Raw genomic sequence first — 23,135 nt, forward strand, 5'->3', positions numbered from 1 at the left:
CATGTGATGATTTTTCTTCAGTGTACAGATTTGTGAGAAAAAGCCCTGTGCCTCTATGACTTAGGAGACAAAGTAAAGAAAGGAATTTCAAAGTTGGCAGCATAGCTATCAGTCATCAAGTGCCTCAGTCTGAGATACGCCAATATATGGAGGCTGACACTTCCTTTATAAGATGTGTCCAAAGCGCCAGAACAATCAGAACTGGATTGTCCATGATGTCACCAAGTCCCACCCGAATATGTCCGAAGGTGGCGCAGGCAGAACAACTAAGGTGAGTAGGTGGCAGCTTTCTAGCTCTATGTACATGTTGAATACCATACAAGGCTTTCCTGGCATCAGAACAAAAGAGAGATCACATGTCATACTGGTGAATGGAAACCATGATGTAGAACAAACACAATGGATGGAGGGATACCTATGAAGGATAATTCATCTACTCTTCCTCCATAGCAAGTCTTGAATCATTGTTCCTTCCATTCTACAAAGACATACTGATAGGAAAGAAAAAAAATGTACATTGTGATCCCTATATGGGGCTCACAATCTACATTTTAAAAAAAAAAGTCTTGAATCATTGGAGCAGACCTACTTGGAACGTAGAAACTGACCAATTGGAATTGCTTCCAATATGTAGACCTTAGACAAATGGAACAACCTCCCGTTCACACAGCCCCAGGAACAGATTAGCCTAGGACACTGTGAAACAAACTCCAAGCAATGTAGACAGTGGTGCAGTAACCTGACCCTTGGGATCCATACTGATCTTTTATTGATGTCCTCTCCTGAGGATGGGTCGTCAATATAAAAAAGACTAGACTAGCGTTTTATGTGATCTGAAGTATGTTGGATTGAGGTGTGGTAAATTTATTAGACAGCACAAACCTCTTAATAAATTTGGTGGATCTTCACAAAAAATTAAAAATACCCCAGCATGTTTATTTGCACAATACTTTACACTGATTTTCAGTGTAAATTATAGTATATTTCTGAAGAGTGTGAAAAGAATCTTAAAAACCCCCAAAAAGTTACAAATCCTACCATCAAAAATGCTCACATTTTTTAAAGGGTTTTTTAGGTGTCCTGATATTGATATTGTCCTAAATGTCCTGATATTGATAAATTGTCACTATGAGATTGGAGAGTGTCCAACAACCCCATCAATCAGATGTTCTCAGCTACTGGTACAGAGAGAATCGAGCAGGAAGCAGACTGGTTGGTTCTCTTTGTAGTAGCCAGGGCAGATACTGCAGATCCCATTATTCAAATAAATATCTCAGTTCAACCACTACACAGATGACAGAGCTGTCTGCTTCCTGCTCCATTCCCTATGTAATACCTGTTTGGTTGGGATGTCAGGCCTTAAAGATCTGATATTAGTTTCTTGTGTTTAGGGTAGGTCATCAATATTTTTAGCCCTGGGAAAAGGTGAGTTTATTAAGAAAGGGAGTCAATGGGGATACTTTCAATTGTAGGTTGTAGTTGAATTGGGGAGTAAATAGATAACACTGAGTTATGCTTCATGTCCTTTGGGAGTGGGTCAGGTAAGAAAAACATCCAAAATCCTAAATAAGTTGTGAAAGGAAGTTAGGGGTTTGGAAGGGTTTATAGTAATTTATCCACAAACATACAGTCCTATGAAAAAGTTTGGGCACCCCTATTAATCTTAATCATTTTTAGTTCTAAATATTTTGGTGTTTACAACAGCCATTTCAGTTTGATATATCTAATAACTGATGGACACAGTAATATTTCTGGATTGAAATGAGGTTTATTGTACTAACAGAAAATGTGCAATATGCATTAAACCAAAATTTGACCGGTGCAAAAGTATGGGCACCTCAACAGAAAAGTGACATTAATATTTAGTAGATCCTCTTTTTGCACATATAACAGCCTCTAGTCGCTTCCTGTAGCTTTTAATCAGTTCCTGGATCCTGGATGAAGGTATTTTGGACCATTCCTCTTTACAAAACAATTCAAGTTCAGTTAAGTTTGATGGTCGCCGAGCATCAAATCATCCCACAGATATTCAATGATATTCAGGTCTGGGGACTGGGATGGCCATTCCAGAACATTGTAATTGTTCCTCTGCATGAATGCCTGAGTCGATTTGGAGCGGTGTTTTGGATCATTGTCTTGCTGAAATATCCATCCCCGGCGTAACTTCAACTTCGTCACTGATTCTTGAACATTATTCTCAAGAATCTGCTGATACTGAGTGGAATCCATGCGACCCTCAACTTTAACAAGATTCCCGGTGCCGGCATTGGCCATAAAGCCCCAAAGCATGATGGAACCTCCACCAAATATTACAGTGGATAGCAAGTGTTTTTCTTGGAATGCTGTTTTTTTGGACACCATGCATAACGCCTTTTTGTATGACCAAACAACTCAATCTTTGTTTCATCAGTCCACAGGACCTTCTTCCAAAATGAAGCTGGCTTGTCCAAATGTGCTTTTGCATACCTCAGGAGACTCTGTTTGTGGCGTGCTTGCAGAAACGGCTTCTTTCTCATCACTCTCCCATACAGCTTCTCCTTATGCAAAGTGCACTGTATTATTGATCGATGCACAGTGACACCATCTGCAGCAAGATGATGCTGCAGCTCTTTGGAGGTGGTCTGTGGATTGTCCTTGACTGTTCTCACCATTCTTCTTCTCTGCCTTTCTGATATTTTTCTTGGCCTGCCACTTCTGGGCTTAACAAGAACTGTCCCTGTGGTCTTCCATTTCCTTACTATGTTCCTCACAGTGGAAACTGACAGGTTAAATCTCTGAGACAACTTTTTGTATCCTTCCCCTGAACAACTATGTTGAACAATCTTTGTTTTCAGATCATTTGAGAGCAGGTTGTCCATGTTCGGCGACCATCAAACTTAACTGAACTTGAATTGTTTTGTAAAGAGGAATGGTCCAAAATACCTTCATCCAGGATCCAGGAACTGATTAAAAGCTACAGGAAGTGACTAGAGGCAAAAGGAGGATCTACTAAATATTAATGTCACTTTTCTGTTGAGGTGCCCATACTTTTGCACCGGTCAAATTTTGGTTTAATGCATATTGCACATTTTCTGTTAGTACAATAAACCTCATTTCAATCCAGAAATATTACTGTGTCCATCAGTTATTAGATATATCAAACTGAAATGGCTGCTGCAAACACCAAAATATTTATAACTAAAAATGATTAAGATTAATAGGGGTGCCCAAACTTTTTCATAGGACTGTATTTACTTTATATTCCGGCCAACCAAATCCGAAGGAAAAACATCAAAAACCCTAAGTAAGTTGGAAAGGGAAGTTAGGGGTTTGTAAGGGTTAGTAGTAATTCATCCACAAACAGATTGACTTTATATTCCAGCCAAACCAATGCCATGGCCAAATAAAACAATGTTGGTGGCAGGGTATCTTTGCTGAGTTTACCTACCAATTGTAATAGGGGAAGATGTGGAAGTCAGTAATTTGAGATATACTGTCAGGGTGAGTACAGTGCCAGAAGAGCATTCTGGAATGGTCAACAATTCCTATTTTTCTAAATACAGCGAATAGATAATCCCAGGAAAGGATATCAATTGCTTTTTCTATGTCTAAGGCCAGAGGTTGCAGGTTTTGGATTCCTTCTGCACCCATGCTATAATGTTACGAATTTTTGGGCTTCCTTATGGTGTTCAAATCCCACTTGATTGTCATTGATTGATTAAAGTTGGTAAGAAGGGGGGCGTGGCTAACCGCGTATGAGAGCGGACGCATCTTCCGGAGCTCTCCGTGTTCTCGCTCTCCATCCTGAGTTTACCGGAGCCATCCTGCTGCACATACCCTGGGCTGCCCTGAGGCTCTCCCCCAAGCCTCCGTCTGCCGTATCTGGGCGCCATCTGTCAGGTACTGCGTGGTCCCGGGCGGTTGAAAATACTGCTGCCTGCTGCACTGCCCGAGTCTGGCCGCCATCTTGGCCTCGCGGCCTACCCGGCTCCTTCAACCCTGTGGCCTGCTTGCACCGGCTTACCTGCCGGACCGTCCGGTCCCTCTTCAACCTGGTAGAGATCCTCTGGTGCCTCCTGGTGTCCTCCGCCTGCCGGTCTCCTCGTCTGCAGCGCTGCCTCCTCTTCATAACGCTGCAGCCGCCATCTTGGATTTGCGGCCTACATCCCGGCTGGCTTCCCTGTGGGTGGCTGCCTCCAGTGGATCCTGCCTGCTGCTCTGCGGTGACTCCTGGCTCGGCGAGGTCCTCTGGTGTCCCTCCTCTGGTCTTCCTGGTCCTCCTGCAGCGTCTGTGGGGGTATGCAGCTTGCTGCTCCCTGAAGGCTTCACTGTGTTAGGCCCTTGCTCTACCTGCTGCCTGACATCCCTGCACTGCCTGAAGTGGAGACACCTCACCCCCCCCCCCTGCTGTTTGGCTCCCATCCTGACACTTTCTGCTGGGACATTCTGCTAACTCTGTGAGTACTCCCTGCTGTTTTTTGGACTTTCTTACCCTCTTCAGAGACCTTTCTAGCAGGGAATTTTTTTGTTGTCGTGAGCTGCAGTGGTGTGAAGGGAGTGCTGAGCCCCTACTCCACCATTAGGGGGGGCTCCTCACCTTCCTCCACTTGCTGTGTGTTCTGCGTTCTGCAGTGTATCCCCACGGAACTAGCACTTCTCCCATTGCTACTTTTGCACCTCATGGATACCGGGTTTGATTATGGAACTGTGTGACTGCCTCATGTAAGGCCTGGTGATACTGCGAGTGTACCTTCATTACCTTCTATGGTCGCTTCCTACTGTGATATGTCCAGACGACGTCCTACCACCTCTACTGCTCCTTCCCGCACGCCGGGCCGCTCTCTTACTCACTCACCATCAATCTCTACCTTCCTGTCCCGATCTGGAACCTTGGCTACTGGGTCTGGCACTTATGACATGGCTCCTCCATCTCCTCCACTTCGCCAATCGCAGCCACCTCCTTCAATGTCTGCCACCCCCCCTGGTCATGACATGCAATCCTTGGATTCAGCCTCCCTGCCCTGCTCGGCAGCCCATATTGCCTCTGCGGACTTTCAGCTACTTCGGGACCTTATTCAATCTCTGCCCACTAAACAAGACCTGGATGCTGTAGTTTCCCGAATGGAACAATCCCAGGCACAGGCCCTCGGTGCGATCCAGTCTGATGTGTCTCAACTTACTACTAGGGCTGACGCTACTGATCAAACACTGTCCTCTTTGGAACAACGCCTGTCCGCAGTGGAGAGCAATCAAACCCACTCTGAGGCCCGCCTTCAACAAATTGCTTTGCTCCTGGATGACCAGGAGAACCAGGGTCGCAGAAATAATATTCGATTACGAGGAGTGCCAGAAAAAGGCCCTCAGGATGATCTGATCAGCCGTATTAATACCATTTTCAATATGGCGACTCAACGCCCGCTGGATGCTACCTTCATGATGGACCGTGTACATAGAGTCCAACGTTCTGGCCCGCTTGACCCTGCTAACCCTAGAGATGTTCTGTGTAGACTACATTACTTCACGGACAAGGAACACATCCTGAGGTGTGCCTGGGATATGGGATCGGTGCCTTTTGAGAATGCCTCTGTCAAGCTCTACCCAGACGTCTCATCCCGCACATTGGCTATGCGCCGTGCCCTTCAGCCGGTATTGACTCTGATTAAGGACTGTGGAGGTTCCTATAGGTGGGGTCATCCCTTCCATTTGATTGTTCGTGCTGGCTCGTCTTCGATTGTTGTCCGTTCCCCGGCGGACTTGCCTGATTTGTTTGCCTCCCTGGATGTGCGCCCTGTCTCAGTCCCGAACTGGCTTGCTCTGGATTCCTCCCGCCCTACTATATCCAGGCGCGGCCGCGGTTCCAGGCGTTCTTCTTCGGCTGCTTCCAGAGAGAGACCTCGGCGAAACTCATCTCCACGTCGTCTTCCAATACCGGATCCGCCTGGGTCTCCGCTCCGTCAACCAGATCTCTCAGCTCAGCTTCCCATTGAAGCATGATCCCTCATACCACCAGTCTTTGATCTGCCCACAGGACAGTGTTAATATCCTTTTATGTTGAGTAGTCTTGGACTTATTTTGCGGTTGGTGGACATTTTCACTATGTTTATTTTGTTCTGTGACTACTCTGTTCCTCTTGATCCTGTTCCTGCTGGGCTTTATAGATGGCCCTTGTTGTTGATATTGCTGTGTTTTTATACAATGTTGTTATTTGGACCTTAGAGTCACTTTGTAGCCCTGTGCTTCCTATCCCTATACATTTTGTTGGGGGTGGGGGCATAGGGTCTTCCTTACCAGGTACACTCGTGGAGCTTGCGGGCCCACTTCTCCCCCCCATCTTTTCTTACTCCCTCACTCCTTCCTGTTTGTTGTTGTGCCCCTGGCCCATTTGTCTAGGGGTAGTTAGATTTGTTCTACTCTTGGTTCTTTTTCCCTTTCCTTTCTCCCCCCCCCCCCTCTTTCTTTACTGCTCTCCTTCCTCTACCCTGTTACTTTTCTCTCTTTTTTCTTTCCCTCCCCTTTACCCTCTTCAACTCTTCGCCCTCTCCCCTTCCTCCCCCCCCCTTTTTTTTTTCTGCTCCTAGGGTGTGAGCTGGGAAGGCCTGTCTCCTTCCATGCCTCCGCTTGATCGCCTTTCCTCCATCGCCGTGGGCTCCCTCAATGTGAGAGGCCTTCATAGTCCAGAGAAGCGCTCCGTACTCTTCAATCTGCTCAAAGGTAAGCGCCTTCATGTTGTGTTTTTGCAGGAAACTCACCATTGCTCTACCAAGCCATACAAGTTGACTAATGCTTGGTTTCCTCATGCATATCATAGCTCTTCTCCTGACCCGAAATCCAGAGGGACTAGTATCTTGATTTCTCGCTCCCTGCCTTGGGAACATTTGGAGACTCGCACTGATTCTGAGGGGAGACTTGTTATGGTCAAGGGTCGTATCTCCTCTCAACTTTTTACTTTTGTTTCTTTGTATTTACCTAACTCGGGACAGGGTCGTGCCCTTAGTTCTTACTTAGGGCTGTTGGACGGCTTTGTGGAGGGCTTCCTGGTGGCGGGGGGTGATCATAATCTGGTCCTAGACCCTTCATTGGACTCTTCTGCTGGCGTCTCTTCTCTCCCTTACTCGCTCATCAGGAGGGTTAAGAGGGACCTTCATTCCCACCAGCTTGTGGACTCCTGGAGGTTACTCCACCCATTAGATAGGGATTACTCCTATTACTCTCCGGTCCATCACCGATACTCTCGTATCGACTACCTCTTTATCCGTCACCAACATCTCCATTCTTTGTTGGCTGCGGAAGTCGACAAAATTACTTTCTCCGACCATGCTTTGGTTACTTTGTCTGTTTCCTTGTCCTCTCCTATTCCCTTCCAGCGTCAATGGAAACTTAACGCATTACTTCTTGATGACGTAACCATCCTGGATGACATTAAGACCCGTTTGGGGGAATACTTTGAGAGGGAGGAATTGTCGGGGATTGCTCCTCCAATGGTGTGGGAGGCTCACAAATGTTTTATCCGGGGTATCCTGTTGCAACATGGTTCCCGCTTAAACAAGGAACGCCGGGCTTGTATTGAATCTCTGCTGCAGCGGATCCGCTCATTGGAACTCCTTCATAAACGCCAAATCACTCCTGATATTTATTCCCAGCTTGCCAGCGCCCGAGAAGAATTGCGTACGCTCGTCACTGATAGGGTGAAGGGTACTCTAGCTAAATGCAGATGTCATTTTTATGAGTTCGGAAATAAGAGCGGGCGTTCCCTAGCTAGGGCCCTTCGGGTTCAGCAGTCCTCCACCTATGTTCCATGCATCGGTTCCGCTCAGGGTACTCGATTACACATGCCCCTTGATATTGCGGCTGCCTTTCGGGACTACTATGCCTCTTTGTATTCTGTAGACTCTGGCCCTTCTCCTCTCCCTGAAACGGAGTTCCGAGATCGCATTTGTTCTTATCTCTCCTTCTCTGGTCTCCCGTCGTTGTCTCTAGAGGACTTGACGGCCTTGGAATCTCCTATTGTTGAAGAGGAAATTTCTTTAGCTATCTCCAGTATGGCAACGGGTAAGGCCCCAGGCCCAGACGGCCTTACCTTGGTATACTATAAGAAACTTGGCCCTGAACTCCGCCCCAGACTGTTGAAAGTTTTCAATTCTCTCACCGATGGCTCGGCCCTTTGTCGTGACTCCCTGCGTGCTCACATAGCGGTTATCCCCAAACCGGGAAAAGACCCTCTTCTGTGCTCTAACTACCGCCCCATTTCGCTAATCAATGTTGACCTAAAAATTTTAGCCAAGATCCTGGCGACCCGTTTATCGCCCTTGCTAGGAAATATTGTTCACCCGGATCAAGCTGGATTTTTACCCGGCCGTGAGGCTCGAGATAATACTACCAAAGCTATCAACCTTATTTATGGGGCTAAACAGTCAGGCTCTCCTCTCGTGCTTCTTTCAACTGATGCTGAGAAAGCCTTCGACAGGGTCAACTGGCGGTTCATGGAAGAGACCCTGTTACATATTGGTCTTGGACACCGCATGATGAGTTGGATCATGGCTCTATACTCTCTCCCCACAGCGATGGTCAGGGTGAACGGTTTATTGTCCCAGTCCTTCCCTATCCGAAATGGCACTAGGCAAGGATGCCCCCTTTCGCCTCTCATTTTCGTCTTGACTCTTGAACCCTTCCTCCGCCAGGTTCGAGCCGATCCGAACATCTCAGGTGCTGCTCATTCTTCCCGTTTATATAAAGTGGCGGCGTATGCAGATGACTTGCTATTTTTTCTCTCCTCCCCGCATGTCTCTCTTCCGGCTCTGATGCTCGCCTTTCAGGTTTACTCAACCCTTTCAAACTTTAAAATCAACTTTTCGAAGTCGGAAGCCCTTAATGTGACCCTTTCCTCCTCAGCGGCCACCTCATTGAGTCAATCTTTCCCTTTTCATTGGGCCCCCACTTCTCTCAAGTATTTGGGGGTCTATCTTACTCCGGACCCGAAAGATCTCTTTCGTTGCAACTTCCCCCCACTTCTGGCGTCTATCAGGGCTGATTGTACTCGGTGGTCCATTGGAGCCTTTACCTGGTTCGGGAGATGCGCGATTTTTAAAATGAACATTCTCCCTCATCTTCTCTACTTGATGCAGACGCTTCCCATTCACATCCCTCTGTCTTTTCTTAGATCCCTCACTTCCATCCAACTGAAGTTCATCTGGTCGGGCAGACCCGCCCGAGTGAGCAAGGATTTTCTCTTTCGTCCCAAGAGTTGTGGTGGTTTATCGCTTCCGGACCTGAAGTCCTATTACTTGGCTACCCACCTGACTCGTGTCGTGGACTGGTGTAGGCATGCTGTTTCTAAACCTTGGGTCTACATCGAACAGGCATTCTCTCCGATCCCTTTGCAGGTTGCCCCATGGTTGGACTCCTCCTCATTGTCATCTCTCTTTTCCCATCCTACCATTGGTCCCACGCTTCGGATTTGTTCCAGGGGCCTTGTTCGCTCCACTCTCCTCCCTAAGGATTCTGCTCTTTTTCCAGTGCTGGGCAATCCTGCCTTTCCACCTGGAATGTTTGACCGAGTTTTCCGTAATTGGCGCCGTCATGGGATTTTCCGTGCCTGTCACTTCCAGGACGCAGGGGGATGGAATACACTTCTGAACTCCCAGGCCCCTCCTGAGCTGCCCCCTTTGGATGCTTGGCGGGGGATGCAACTTTGTCACTGTTTACATTCTCTCCCTGCTCCTGCAGAGTTCCGTGTCGAACCTACCCCCTTTGAGAAGATTTGTGTTGGCGCTGGCCCCCTCCGCCACTCCCTCTTGCTCACCTACCAGATCCTGGTTGAACCTCCGGAGGACTTTGTTCCGCCGTTCTTGCTGAAATGGGAATCTGACTTATCCCTTTCCCTCTCTCAGGAACAGCGTAGGCGTATTTTTCGCCTTTCTCATACTGCCTCCATCAGCTCTCGCCACCAGGAGGCCAGCTACAAAATCTTGTACTGATGGTATAGGGTTCCTACGAGACTCCATGCTATGTTTCCTCAGGTCTCCCCACTATGTTGGCGCTGTGGCGACGAGGAAGGCACGTTGCTACACGTTTTTTGGTCCTGTCCTGCCCTTTCGTCCTTCTGGGAGGGGGTCAAGCGGATAACCCTCCAGCTTACTGAAACTTCTCACCATTTTGGCCCTGCCCTGTTCCTCCTTAATCATTGTGAGTCTTCTGTAAAGGTCTTTAAGCGTTCCCTGCTTAGATTCCTGATCCTCGCTGCCCGGGCTTGTATCCCCCTTTTTTGGAAACGAGTGCATCCTCCTCCTCTCTCCCTCTGGATTTCGAAGGTCAACGAGATAATGCACATGGAAAATCTCACGTGCATGATACGACTGAGGCGTACATCAAAACCTGGTTCTATTGGTTCAGGTTTCAACAGTCTGCAGAGTACAGGACGCTTCTGGGCTCTGACCCCTCCTCTGATTGATACTCTTGTTGTTCATCTCAAGTATTTGACCAGTGGTTGCTCCCGAGCCCTTCCCACCTGGCTGTAGTATGGATGACCTGGCGACGGAGGTGCTCTCACCGGTTTCCTGACTGCTCACACTCACCCCTACCTATCCTCTCACCCTCCATATTTAGTCCTCTCCCCTACCCACCTGTCCCACTAACTCCCCTCCCTCCTCCTCCCCTCCCCCCCCTTTTTTTTTTTCTCTTTTCTCTTCCCTTGTTTCTTTATCGCTTTTCAGCTCCTTTACTCCTGATCTTTCGGGCCTTCCTAATAGCGCCCCCTTTTTGTTTTTCTATGTTGTTTTCTTTGTTTTTATTTTTTCTTGTGTTGCACTGTGTGCTTTTCTGTTCGCAGGGCGGGTGTTCACCTTGTAACTTGTAATTGTCTTTTCTTATTGTATAAAAAAAATTTTTTAAATAAAATTTGAGTTACAAAAAAAAAAAAAAGTTGGTAAGAAGAGATTCAATCTTTGTGCCAAAATGGAGATAAAGATCTTGTTGCCTAGCTTGAATATGGGTCTAGAATTAGTGGGGGATAGGGGGTTCCTGTTCAGCTTCTAAATCAACGTTATCGTGGCATCCAAGAATTTGAGGAGCATGGGGTGGCCCAGCAAGAGAGAAATGCAATAATTCCTAATGTAAGGAATTGGTAGGGAGATTAACTATTTATAGTGTGCAACTTAGAGGGTGTCTGGGTCTGGCACTTTCCCAAGTTTAAGGTGTTCAATAGTGAGTTCCTGGATAGTAATGTTGGCATAGTGGTAGGAGAAGGCCTCCAGCTCTAGGGTAGGTAAGTGGGTTTGGGCCAGGAAAGTGGTTATGCTGAGGTAGGGCTACAGTAGAGCCTGATCGCTTGTATTTTAATATATTTCAATTTCTTTTTGTAGTTCAGGTCATCAAAACTGAACATATTGGGGCAGATTTGGACAATACAAACTTAGACAAGTAGTCTTTAAAGTCTTTATCACAGTTACTGATACTGGATGACAACTTTGGTGTGTCTTTAGCTGTACAATCTAAAATTATACCATCTATTCTGATATACAGGCTAGTATTTTATCACAAATTAAGCCAAGATTCTGACTTTTAGTTTAGTAAATTTACCCCAGTATTCCCAATGTTGTGTCCCTGTGCTCTCCCTTCCTCCAAATGTTCTACTTTTTCTTGAAATTGGAGAAGTTGTCCAGTTGGGATATCCTTGCGTAGAAAATCAGCTAGCAATAACATATGCAGAGAGATATAAACCACACAGGAAGAATAAACTAGCAAATATTTTTCTAAAGTACAATATATCTTGCAGTATATCTGTGTTTTTCAGAAAGCGTACTGGCAATTTAGTAATAGTTTCAGAAAAGAAGATTGGTAAGTGTTGAACTGAAGTCGATAATGTATTGTGGTTCTGTTTTTCATGTGCATTTGTCCAGATGAAACATACAAAATTAATTAGCTTTTCACCCAGTAGGCAATGATTTGAGGCACTTTGGGGAAAGTGCAGAGAAAGTTAACAACCTTTCTATCTATACTGACCTAAATTTTCCAGAGACCTCTAGGGCATGTGTTCTAATTATATCTCATCACAAAAAAATAAATATTCAAGGATTTAACACTTCAAAGTTCAATCCCACCTATACTGATGTGTGTTTTACTTCAACTTGACCCTTTATTTTCTTTTTTTTAAAAGTCGATATAAATTGTTTGTGAAGGATTATTCTGTACCGCGAGGTGGGAGTTTGAGCTGCGGTTTCTACAAGATCTGTCTTTGAACTACATTTTCTTAGCTTCTCTAATATAAAACAAACAATAAAGTAAAGTAGATGCCAAACAAAAGTGTCAAACCAAGAAGTAAAATGAACGCAGCAATGGGATTAAAAAATGACATAAAGAAAATGAAATGCTATTTAAACATGCCCTACTAATGATTTAGACCTTATTCACATTTAGACCAAATTCATCAAATACAACAAACAGATACATTTCATAACATGGTAAGAACATGTCTATGAAGAAGACAGATTGGAAGACGGTCAGACAGCCTGCCTCCTAGAAAAATTGTCTCTGTTGCCCATAACTGCAAATTTGAGTTTTTGCTTAAAGGGGGTTTCCAGGCACCTATATAACTTTAGCAGTGTTTTGAGTGATTTCTGGGTTTCTCTGGGAAGGCCTAGCATTTTCTACATTTGTTTACATGGTGTGTAACTTCAAGCTGCGATGCAATCTGGTAGTTGTAGGCTCTCACACTATCTCCAGATCACTACCCTCCCCCCAACACCCCCTCCCTGTCTCCCTAGCTATTCCTCCCACTGCTAGCCTTTCCTAACTCACTCAACTCACCCCAGTACCCTATTATACTTTACCTATCTTCTTCCTCTGTTCCTTCTGCGGGGAACACACAGCTCTGTGCCGTACAATTCAATACATCACTACTGTGCAGGCTCCCAGATTGCGCAACAGAGATGTATTGTCGTCTTCACGCTAAGCCAGGACTCTGGCTCTATTGCGCATGCACGTACCAATGTCATCAAAGGAGGAGGAGCCGTTTCCTAGGGGAAGCAAGCCTAGACAGGAAGAAGATAGGTAAGTATGATGATGTGGATGGGAGGGGGAGGAGCTGTGACGATCAAAAAATGTCCACACATGACTACCCCAGGGATATGGGTAAATAAGCATTTTTGGTTAATAATGTAATTTAGAAAATAGGAGGAGGGAGGGTGTTTAGATTAGTGTAGGGTTTTATGGTTATCCAGGAGAACCCCTTTAAGGCTAAGGCCTTGAGAAGCGAGCTGAATGCCAAAAAAACGCTGCGGAAAAGACTGTGGTGGAAATGCATTGCGTTTTTTTCCTCAGTATTTTTCACAAAAAGTGAAAGGAAAACTCTCTGGATTGCCTGCCCCTATTATGATTATACGTATAATGCCAGTGTTTCCGTGGGTATAATTGACATGCTGGGATTTTCAAAAACCCAAATGTTTCTGTTGAAGATTTTTTCTGCAATGTGTGGATGAGATTAGCCAGAATCCCATCCACTTTGCAGGTACTGTAAAACACAGCGTTTTTTGTAGCAACCAAAACACTGACTTTTGGCTACATGGGGCCCTCGTCCTAAAGGGATTTTCTGGCCCCAAATCAAATTTTCATACTGCACAGATCATATGTTGTAGCAGCCTTGTGGTACGTGAAGGATTAATAGGAGCTGATGGGTTCTGCTTTTATGTGAAGAGCGGGATTAAGGATTTATAGTGACTAGTGTTCCTTTTGGCTAAACTGAACTCCTTTTTGTGCATGTCTTGCCTATTTTTGTGATGTGGCATGCAAATTAGCGGTCATGCTGCTTTTTTGTGACATGGCTGGCACATAATATACTCATGTTACATACAAAATGACCTAAATCCTGGCAGATATGGGAGCATCCTACCAGGCCAGGAATATTTTACCACCCTCCTCGGACTTCATGAGGTCACCCTTTTTCAGGTACCTTCCCAAATGTTCTATGAGATTTGGCAAGTTTGAATGATGTCCCCTTAGTGCCCCCACAAATTATAATGCACCTCACAGTATAATGCCCTCTTATTGCCATACAAAGTCCCACACACAGTATAATAGCCCTTTCAGTGGCTTCTTAAACAATATAATGGTCCCTACAGTGCCCAAACACATTATAACAATGCCCTCATTGCCACCACACACAATATAATGGTACACTCGGTGTCGCCAAAAGTGGTATAATGGGCCCCTCAGTGTACCAATACATGGCATAATGGTTCTCTGATTGTTTACACACATGGTGTAAGGCCTCCCTCAGTGCCCCCACGCATGATATAATGGCCCATCAGTTCTCCCACACATGGTATAATGGCTCTCTCAGTACCCTCACAGCAGCATAATGGCCTTCCTTATGCCCCCCCACATGACATAAAGGTTTTAGTGCCCTCACGCATGATATACTGTCCTGGCAGTGAGGTGAATTCATTACTCACTGGTTTGCTCTCTACTTCTTCTCTGCTCCTCACTCCATCTGATGTGGGGAGCAGAGAAGTGAATAATGAGTTCAGGTCACTGCTTGCTCTCCAAGGAGGCCAAAACACCAATGAATGTTTCCATCAATACTGGTGGATGCTCATTGCATCTCTACACTGTTGGGGCAGGCAGATGGCATGTATTGTCAGAGAGAAGTGTTCTCCGTCACTGTGTGTAGCCCCTTGGGCCAATTATAGGGAACATCCTACCACAGGTAGTTCACATTAAAGGGGTCCTATCATTAAAACTCAATTTTTTTTATCCCTGACACGTAGGAATAGCCTTAAGAAAGGCTATTCTTCTCCTACCTTTAGATGTCTTCTCCGCGCCGCTGTTCCGTAGAAATCCCTGTATTCGTCGGTATGCAAATGAGTTCTCTTGCAGCACTGGGGGCAGGCCCCAGCGCTCAAACAGCACTGGGGGCGTCTCCAATGCTGCGAGAGAACTCTCCAGTACCGCCTCCATCTTCTTCAGGAACGAGCTGCTTACAAGAAAATGGCTGCTTACAAGAAAATGGCTGCTTACAATACTGTGCAAGCGGCCATATTCTTGTGACCGGCGGGCATGTGCAGTCGGCTTTGCCCTACGTCCAAGGCCTAGAAGTTTGAAGCCACCGCCAGAAGAAGACGCGAAGAAGACCCATTCATGAAGAAGATGGAGACGGTGCTGGAGAGAGAACTCATTTGCACACCGACGAAAACCGGAATTTCTACGGAACAGCGGCAAGGAGAAGACATCTAAAGGTAGGAGAAGAATAGCCTTTCTTAAGGCTATTCTTATGCGTTAGGAACAAAAATTTGAGTTTTAATGATAGGATCCCATTAATTGCTACCATTTTTAGCTGGTATAACTCCATCCTTAAACTAGAGTGTTTTTGGTTTCTACTAACATTCCAAAACGTGTAGGAAAAATTGCCTGACCTGCTAAGAAAATTTCTGATCTAGTCACCATGTTCTTAATACAGTTATCCAGATACCTGCAACACTGCGAAAATATACTTTGCATTGCTTGTTAGTCTACTAATATATTGTAGAAGATTTTATTGTAATAAATTGTCCAGCAGTGGAACAGTTCAATAGCTGCTTATTTTACAACCAGCAGTCACTGTAATTCTGATGCTCTTGAAATACATTTACAAATTATTTCCTTGATTACAAGTATAGAGGATAAATGGTAATGAAATATGTCTCATTTCATGTTAGGTATGTATATTTACAAATCTAGCTAAAGACGATGATTAAGAGATTCTTTTATTGAGCTAAACTAGATTTTTACCACCACAGGCCACTTCATACTTTCTGTACTTGCCCCACATGCATGCTGACAAAGTACTTTATGTTTGTAACCACAGCACACCAAGAACATTTACCCCAGAATAAAAAAAATACAGTAAATATATATTAAATTCTGTCAGATTCTTAGAATTCTATAATTTTTTCATTTAATATAATAAATATAATTTATATACTGTATCTGTTTTCACTGGGTAACTAATATATCCACCATGGCAAGATTCACTTGATTTGTCACCATCATGCTTTCCTGGGTTTTCTAAACTAGAAAACCTAAGAAGAGACTGTATTCAGATCTTCGCATATATTCGCATTTTTTTCTACCTAGAAATTTAGCAATTTTTTTTTCTCCTTATCAGTATGTCTTTGGAGTGCGGGAGAAAACCCATGTAAACATGGGGAGAACATACAAAGAGGGAGCCTCTCACCTGAGGGGAGAGGCTGTTCAGATGGTGGTGAGGTGACAGTAGTGTTATTGGAGGTTGTAAGCCTTCCTGAATAGGTGAGTCTTCACGGCCTTCTTAAAGCTTTTGATTGTGGGGGTCAGTCTTATGTGTATTGGTAAGGAGTTCCAGAGTATGGGGGATGCATGGGAGAAATCTTGGAGATGGTTGTGTGAGGAGCAGATAAAAGCAGAGAGGAGTAGGAGGTCTTTGGAGGATCATAGGTTGCGTGAGGGCAGGTATCAGGAGATTAGGTCAGAGATATATGGAGGAGACAGGTTGTGGATGGCTTTGTATGTCAGCATTATTATTTCGAACTGTATTCGGTGGGCAATGGGTAACCAGTGAAAGGATTGGCAGAGGGGAGCTGCCGATGAAGAACGGAGGGAGAGGTGTATTAAGCGAGCAGCACAGTTTAAGATGGACTGGAGGGGGGCAAAGTATTTGCAGGGAGGCCATGGAGAAGGGTGTTACAGTAGTCTAAGTGGGAGATAATAAGGGCATGAGCTGGCATCTTTGTGGTTTTAGGGGTGAGGAATGAGCAGCTTCGATGGATGTTCTTGAGTTGGAGGCAGTAGGAGGTGTTGTGGGTTTGGATGTGGGACTTGAAGGATAGGTGAGAGTCCAAGGTTATTCCAAGGTAACGGACCCATGGGACAGGGATAAGCGTGGTTCCATTAACTTTGACAGATGGGTCAGGTAGAGGGGCCATGCGAGGTGGGGCAAAGATGATGAACTCTTCTTTCTCCATATTGAGTTTGAGAGAGCGGGAGGGGAGAAAGGAGGCTACGGCCACTAGACAATTTGGAACTCTGACCAACAGAGAGGTAACGTCTGGTCCAGAGAGATATATTTGATTGCCATCAGCATAGCAATGGTATTGAAATCAAATCAGCACAAATGTATAAATCTTAATAAAAAATAACTTTTAATAGCTATACTATTTAAAGGCCATATCAAAAGATATCAAGTATAATAATAACTGGTTCCAAACAGTGGTAGAAACACAGATGACCCCGCTTCCAAGGCCTATATCACAAACAACTGACACCAAATATACCAAATATAAGAGAAAATCGGCTTGGTCTCACCAATTTACTGATCCAGATGGTAGAGTATCAACATTCAAACTTGATCTACTTTGGTCAGACAGCTTTTATCTACCACTGTAGTTACTGCTTGGTCTTTATTTTTGAGCTGAGTTGTTTTGTCCCTTTGTGGACATTTATCACCTTGGGTTTCCTCTAGAATGGGGTAGAAGACTCATTTTTTCTAAGCTATTACATAAGTGTTCCTTTGGGTATAAGGTCCCCTGATGAGCGTTTTTTTCTGCCATGAAATGTACATATGTACTACCCTTGGACTTCTTCCATTATAGTCATCTCTGCCTCCCAGCAACATACTGTTCCATATTGATTATAGTATAGTAGATACTATCTACTATTCTGTTTCCTTCCTGCTATGCCGTAGGAATGAATGGATGCAGCTGGCGCGCAGGGGGTTAAGTGGCTGGACGTCGGCACAGACTGTGTTCTGGCTGCATCCATTAATTCCTATGGGAGCGTGCTATTCGAAACGGCAGTTTCGAATAGTACTCGCTCATCTCTAGTAGCTAACATTGTTAGCTTTTCCCACAATGCTTGGCCAGTAGCAAAGCATTGTGGGAAATAACATCCAACCTCGATTCCGCCTAAAAAGATCGGGATCCCGATCGCTCAACACTACTACTGACTGATTTTAACTATTGAGTAATAGCTGCAGCTGACAAGATTACAGATTGCAGTGCATTCATTTGGGCTGCAGCTGATGGTCAATGGTTAAATACAATTAGTATTTCTACAAAAAGATGTAGTGTAGCTGTGGCCTTAAATATTTGTTTTACTGTGCTTCAGCAATATGTCAGTTAGCAAAAAAAAAAAGCTTTTATTCTTTTTGCAATTAGATAAATGGTGCGCCAAGGGTGTGCTCGAGCCTCTCTGTATAGCATTTAGCTTATTTGCATAAAGAATAAAAGCTTTATTTCAACAAACTGACAGACTGTTGAAGCACAGTAAAGGTACGCTTAAAAAGTTTATGCATTGCCCTGCACTCTTCAGGTTCTGATCCAAAAGCTATGTCTCCGCAACTGAAAGCCGGTGCACTGCACCGGCATCCAGTCGCGCGCTCCGGATTAGGCCCAATGAATGGGCCTAGTCCAGAATAGGGAGTTTCTTTAGGCTGAATTGCAAGGTGACTCGGCCCGAAGAATGAGCATCTCGCTTCTTTTTTCCGGGAGCTCGAAGAAACGGCTCCTGGAAAAAGCTCCTAAGCGGCTCCCATTGATTTCAAAGGGTTTTGAGGCAATTACGGCCTCAAAACTGTGACCAAAAATCTCTGTGTGAACTTACCCATAGGGTTTCTGTTCGGGAAGCCTGCAAAGCCAAGAATGGCTACAAAAGAAATAGGAAATATAAAAGAAGTACTTATACCGTCTGCACAATCCACTCTTGGCTTTGGCTCATAAAACCGAACGAAAATCTGCAACAAAAAAAAAGCTGCATTTCCGCAACATGGGGCCTTAGCTTTAGGCTAAGTCCCCATGAAGCGGGCCGCAGGGAAAAATCGATGTGGGAAAAACTATGGAAATACTTTCTGCGTCAATTATACCTATAGGGAAACCGTCAGCATTTCATTAGGTATAATTGACATGCTGCAATTTCCAAAAATGCAACGGTTTTGGAAATCGACCCATTTCTGCTGCACGTATTTTTCTGCAATGTGCGGATGGGATTCTAAGACCCCATGCTGCGAAAACGAAGCGTTTTTTGTTGCAGATTTTTCTGCAGTTTTTTGAGCCAATGTCAGGAGTGGCTTTAACAGAAGGGAAACATCTAAAACATCCACAATATGGGGCCTTAGTCTTAGGGTCTGTTCAGAAGGCAGAAAATGAAGAGGCATTATGGCAAGATTTCATATCAGATTACTCTTCACTTTCTATTGAATGAGGCAGATCAGCTGTGTGTCTAGTCCCATCAGTTCTGGGGCCAGTGGCGTAGCGGCTGCTAGAGGGCTCGATACCTTAGGGAGCCTGGTGGTTCCTGCTGCTTTTTTTTTTCAATAGGCCCCTATTTATTTACCCATACCTGCTTCAGCCCACATCTTCCCCCGGTTCCCCTTTAGCTCTCCAGGGGCTCCATGTCATTAACGCTGAAAAGCATCAGGATGCCATTGACAGCAACATGATATGAGGCACATGTGGCGCCTGGAGGGCTGAAGTGGAAGTGGCCGTGGACAGTATTCATTGGACGTTTGCCTGTTGTTTTCGAACTGAACACATCTGAAACAAAACTGATATTATTATAAAAGATATAAAAAACTTACCTCCTCTTGGCTCTGCTGCTGATGTTAAGGCCTCTTCCATGACGGCACAGACTGCTGAGGCCTTTAATTGGATCTCAGCAGTCACGTGGGTCACACCCGAGTCATTATGCACTGTGACACTTGTGACGTCTGTGACGTCATTGAAGAAACTCGAAGAGCAGAGCTTAGGAGAAGTAACACTGTTTTTTAAGTTTGATCACTTCTCCTGTGCCACCACTCATTATACTATGAAGAGACCCCAGAGTATTATTGTCGTTTGGTGGCAGTAAACCCCCAATATTTTGGATTCTTATGAACCCAACATTTTTGCAACATTGGCAATGAACACCATAGGAGACACTATGGGACATTATACAGTGTGAAGGGGCTACTGTGAGACACTATACTGTGTGGAGGCTACTATGAGACATTATATCTTGTGAAGGGGCCACTGTGCAATATTATATTGTATTGAGAGGCAACTGTGGGATATTATAATATATTGAGAGGCAACTGTGGGATATTATAATATATTGAGCGGCCACTGTGGGATATTATACTTTGTGGATGGGCTAATATGGGGCATTATACTATGTCGAGGGGCCACTGTGGGAAATTATTCTGTGTGGGAGGGTCACTATGGGACATTATGTTGTATGGAGGCTACTATGGGACATTGTACAGTGTAAAGGATCCACTATGGGTCAATATATTGCATGGAGTAGCCACTATGGGACATACTGTGGCACTATAGAATTATATTTTTTGGAAGGGCCACTGTGGGATACTGTACTGTGTGTGGGGGGGAGGGGGGCACTATGGGGAGGAATCAGCACCAAATTCCTAAGTGTAAATATACTCTTAGGGGGCTATTACACATGTTGCTTTTACTCACATGGGTTTTTGCTTGTTTTTTTTTAACTACACGTTTGCATTTTTGATCTGTGTTGCTTATTTTCATTGGTTTGCGAAAAAACAGCACTTGCATTAACGTAAGAACAGCATATGTAAAAGCATTGTTATATTAGCTACCACATATAATACTGCAATACTCTCATAATCAGCAGACTCTTTATTATATTTAGTATGAGTACCTGTAGACTACTTACAAAAGTCTATTTAATTAAAAGCAGACACAAAGTAATTTATATTTGTCAGGCAGACTTGTTCTGTAGAGTTCAGTAAGCCTTAAGTGGTGGATGTACCTGTCAAACATGCTATTTAAAATATAAGATAGTAGTCCAAAGAGCCTGAAGAATAGGCGTGCACATAAAGTTAGAGAAGTAAAATCAACTTCACTTGGCACGTTCTGTGTAATATACATGAACTAAAATTTTAATGTTCTCATTTGGAAACCTCTGTAATATATGTAATAAAATGTACACAAGTCAGTTTATTAAAAATAATAAAAAAGCATGTTTAAGCAATGAAATGATTTTTGTCTTAGATGTTTATGAAAAGGAATTATAGGCATACGTGCATTATTAATCTTTATTCATCACACATGCACAGTTCCATTTACAGTACATAGAAAAAACATCAGGACAGACCTCTTAAGCAGTGAATTCAGTTCATACATGTATCATCTGTTTTTTCACTGACCCATAAATTGAATTATTCCCCAATATGGACAGGTGTAGGACCTGCTCCACATTTTGTGGCTCTTTACTACGGCCCAGGCACACACCTGCAAAATCTACAGCTGTGTGTTTGGGCCAATAGAAATGAAAGTGACCATACTTTGATCTGCAATTGCAAACCAAAAGTACGGTCATCTGCAGGAGGCCTAATACTTGCTCTTCTAAAGAGCTCACTGAATTTAAGGATAGTCATGTAACAGGACACCACTGTTACAACAAGTCAGTTTGTGGTATTTCTTCTCTTCAAGATATTCCATGAGTGAGTGGTAATATTGAAAAGTGGAAGAGTTTATTAACCTCAGCAACTCTGCCAGTAGAGACAGGTCACATATAATAACAGAGTGGGGTAGCTGAGTTCAGAGGCGCATAAAGCAAAAAAGTCCCCAAGTCTCTGCTGATTTATCTGTTGCGTTACAAATCTCTTCTGGATTTTCCCATCTCTCTCTCTTTCTTGCCAGTTTGCCTGCTTCTCTTCTTCTCACTTCCTATGTTCTTCAGCAAGCTGGTGGTTGAGCTTTCACTGTTTCATGGCCAGGACACTATGAAATACCTCATTAGATAAATTAGTAAATGTATATATTATATTACACAGGTTTGGAGAGAAAAAAAACTAACATTCCGTTAGGATAGACAACAGACTTGCAGTAAACTCAATGTTATCTTTGTGTGTACATACAGAGATAACAGACACTGGCTGAGCCTTGATCAACAAAATGCAGTTAGCTGACCTGATCATCCAGATCGCATAGCAGAGGATAACAGCTCTGAGAGCAAGTGTAATCCAGAGAATGCAGCCCCCCTTCCCTCACGAGAGCAGTGGGTTATGTCATTTTTTCTATAATTTATTTATTTTAAGATAAGGAGAGATACAGACTGGGTTTCTTGACAATGTTGTGTAAAACAATGGGAAGGAATAATTTAACATAGCAGGTAAATAAAGTAGCATTTTAAAAGCAATATATTTAGGAACTAGCTGTTACCCGCGAGTTCGTCTGCGGTGATTGTAGAAGTGGGTATATACAGGCGCGGGTAAGGTTTTCGTACTGTGTATAAGGTATGGGATATGAAATGTAACTTTGTATCTTGTTTTTTCTGTAATTCAGAGAATACGTGAGACTTTTGTGTTGAAGTTAATTTGTATTTGAGCTGCTATACGGTGTTGTGAGAAACTTTACATAGTGACTTTGGGACAGAGGTATTTGAAGTTAACCCTTTCCCGCCGATGGCATTTTTTGATTTTCGTTTTTGACTCCCCTCCTTCTAAACCCCATAACTTTTTTATTTTTCCGCTCCCAGAGCCATATGAGGTCTTAATTTTTCCTGGGACAAATTTTTCTTCATGATGCCACCATTATTTATTCTATATAATGTACTGGGAAGCAGGGAAAAAATTCAGAATGGGGTGGATTTGAAGAATAAATGCATTTCTGCGACATTCTTACGGGCTTTGGTTTTACGGCGTTCACTGTGCAACCAAAATGACATGTCCCCTGTATTCTGTGTTTCATTACGATTCCGGGGATATCAAATTTATATGGTTTTATTTACATTTTGACCCCTTAAAAAAAAATCCAAAACTGTGTTAAAAAATTATTTTTTGAAAAGTCGCCATATTCCAACAGCCTTAACTTTTTTATACGTGCGTGTACGGGGATGTATGGGGCATCTTTTTTTTGCGGGACCGGGTGTACTTTGTAGTTCTACCATTTTCGGGAAATGTTATTGCTTTGATCACTTTTTATTAAAATTTTTATCAGAATCAAAACAGTGAAAAAATGGCGGTTTGGCACTTTTGACCATTTTTACCGCTACGGCGTTTACCGAACAGGAAAAATATTTGTATAGCTTTGTAGAGCGGGCGATTTCGGACGTGGGGATACCTAACATGTATGTGTTTCACAGTTTTTAACTACTTTTATATGTGTTCTAGGGAAAGGGGGGTGATTTGAATTTTTAAT

General features: G+C 43.9%; 1 long non-coding RNA gene across 1 annotated transcript in view; it reads left to right on the forward strand.

Moving 5' to 3' along the window:
* Positions 1–16,724, forward strand: part of LOC142194681 (uncharacterized) — a 431,520-nt gene extending 414,796 nt beyond the window's left edge. The window contains exon 3 of the long non-coding RNA XR_012715043.1: positions 16,196–16,724. This is a non-coding gene — a long non-coding RNA (uncharacterized LOC142194681). The remainder of the gene's footprint in view (positions 1–16,195) is intronic.
* The last annotated feature ends 6,411 nt before the right edge of the window (positions 16,725–23,135 follow it).

This window comes from Leptodactylus fuscus, chromosome 2 (genome assembly GCF_031893055.1).
Source record: "Leptodactylus fuscus isolate aLepFus1 chromosome 2, aLepFus1.hap2, whole genome shotgun sequence".
Taxonomy (NCBI): domain Eukaryota; kingdom Metazoa; phylum Chordata; class Amphibia; order Anura; family Leptodactylidae; genus Leptodactylus; species Leptodactylus fuscus.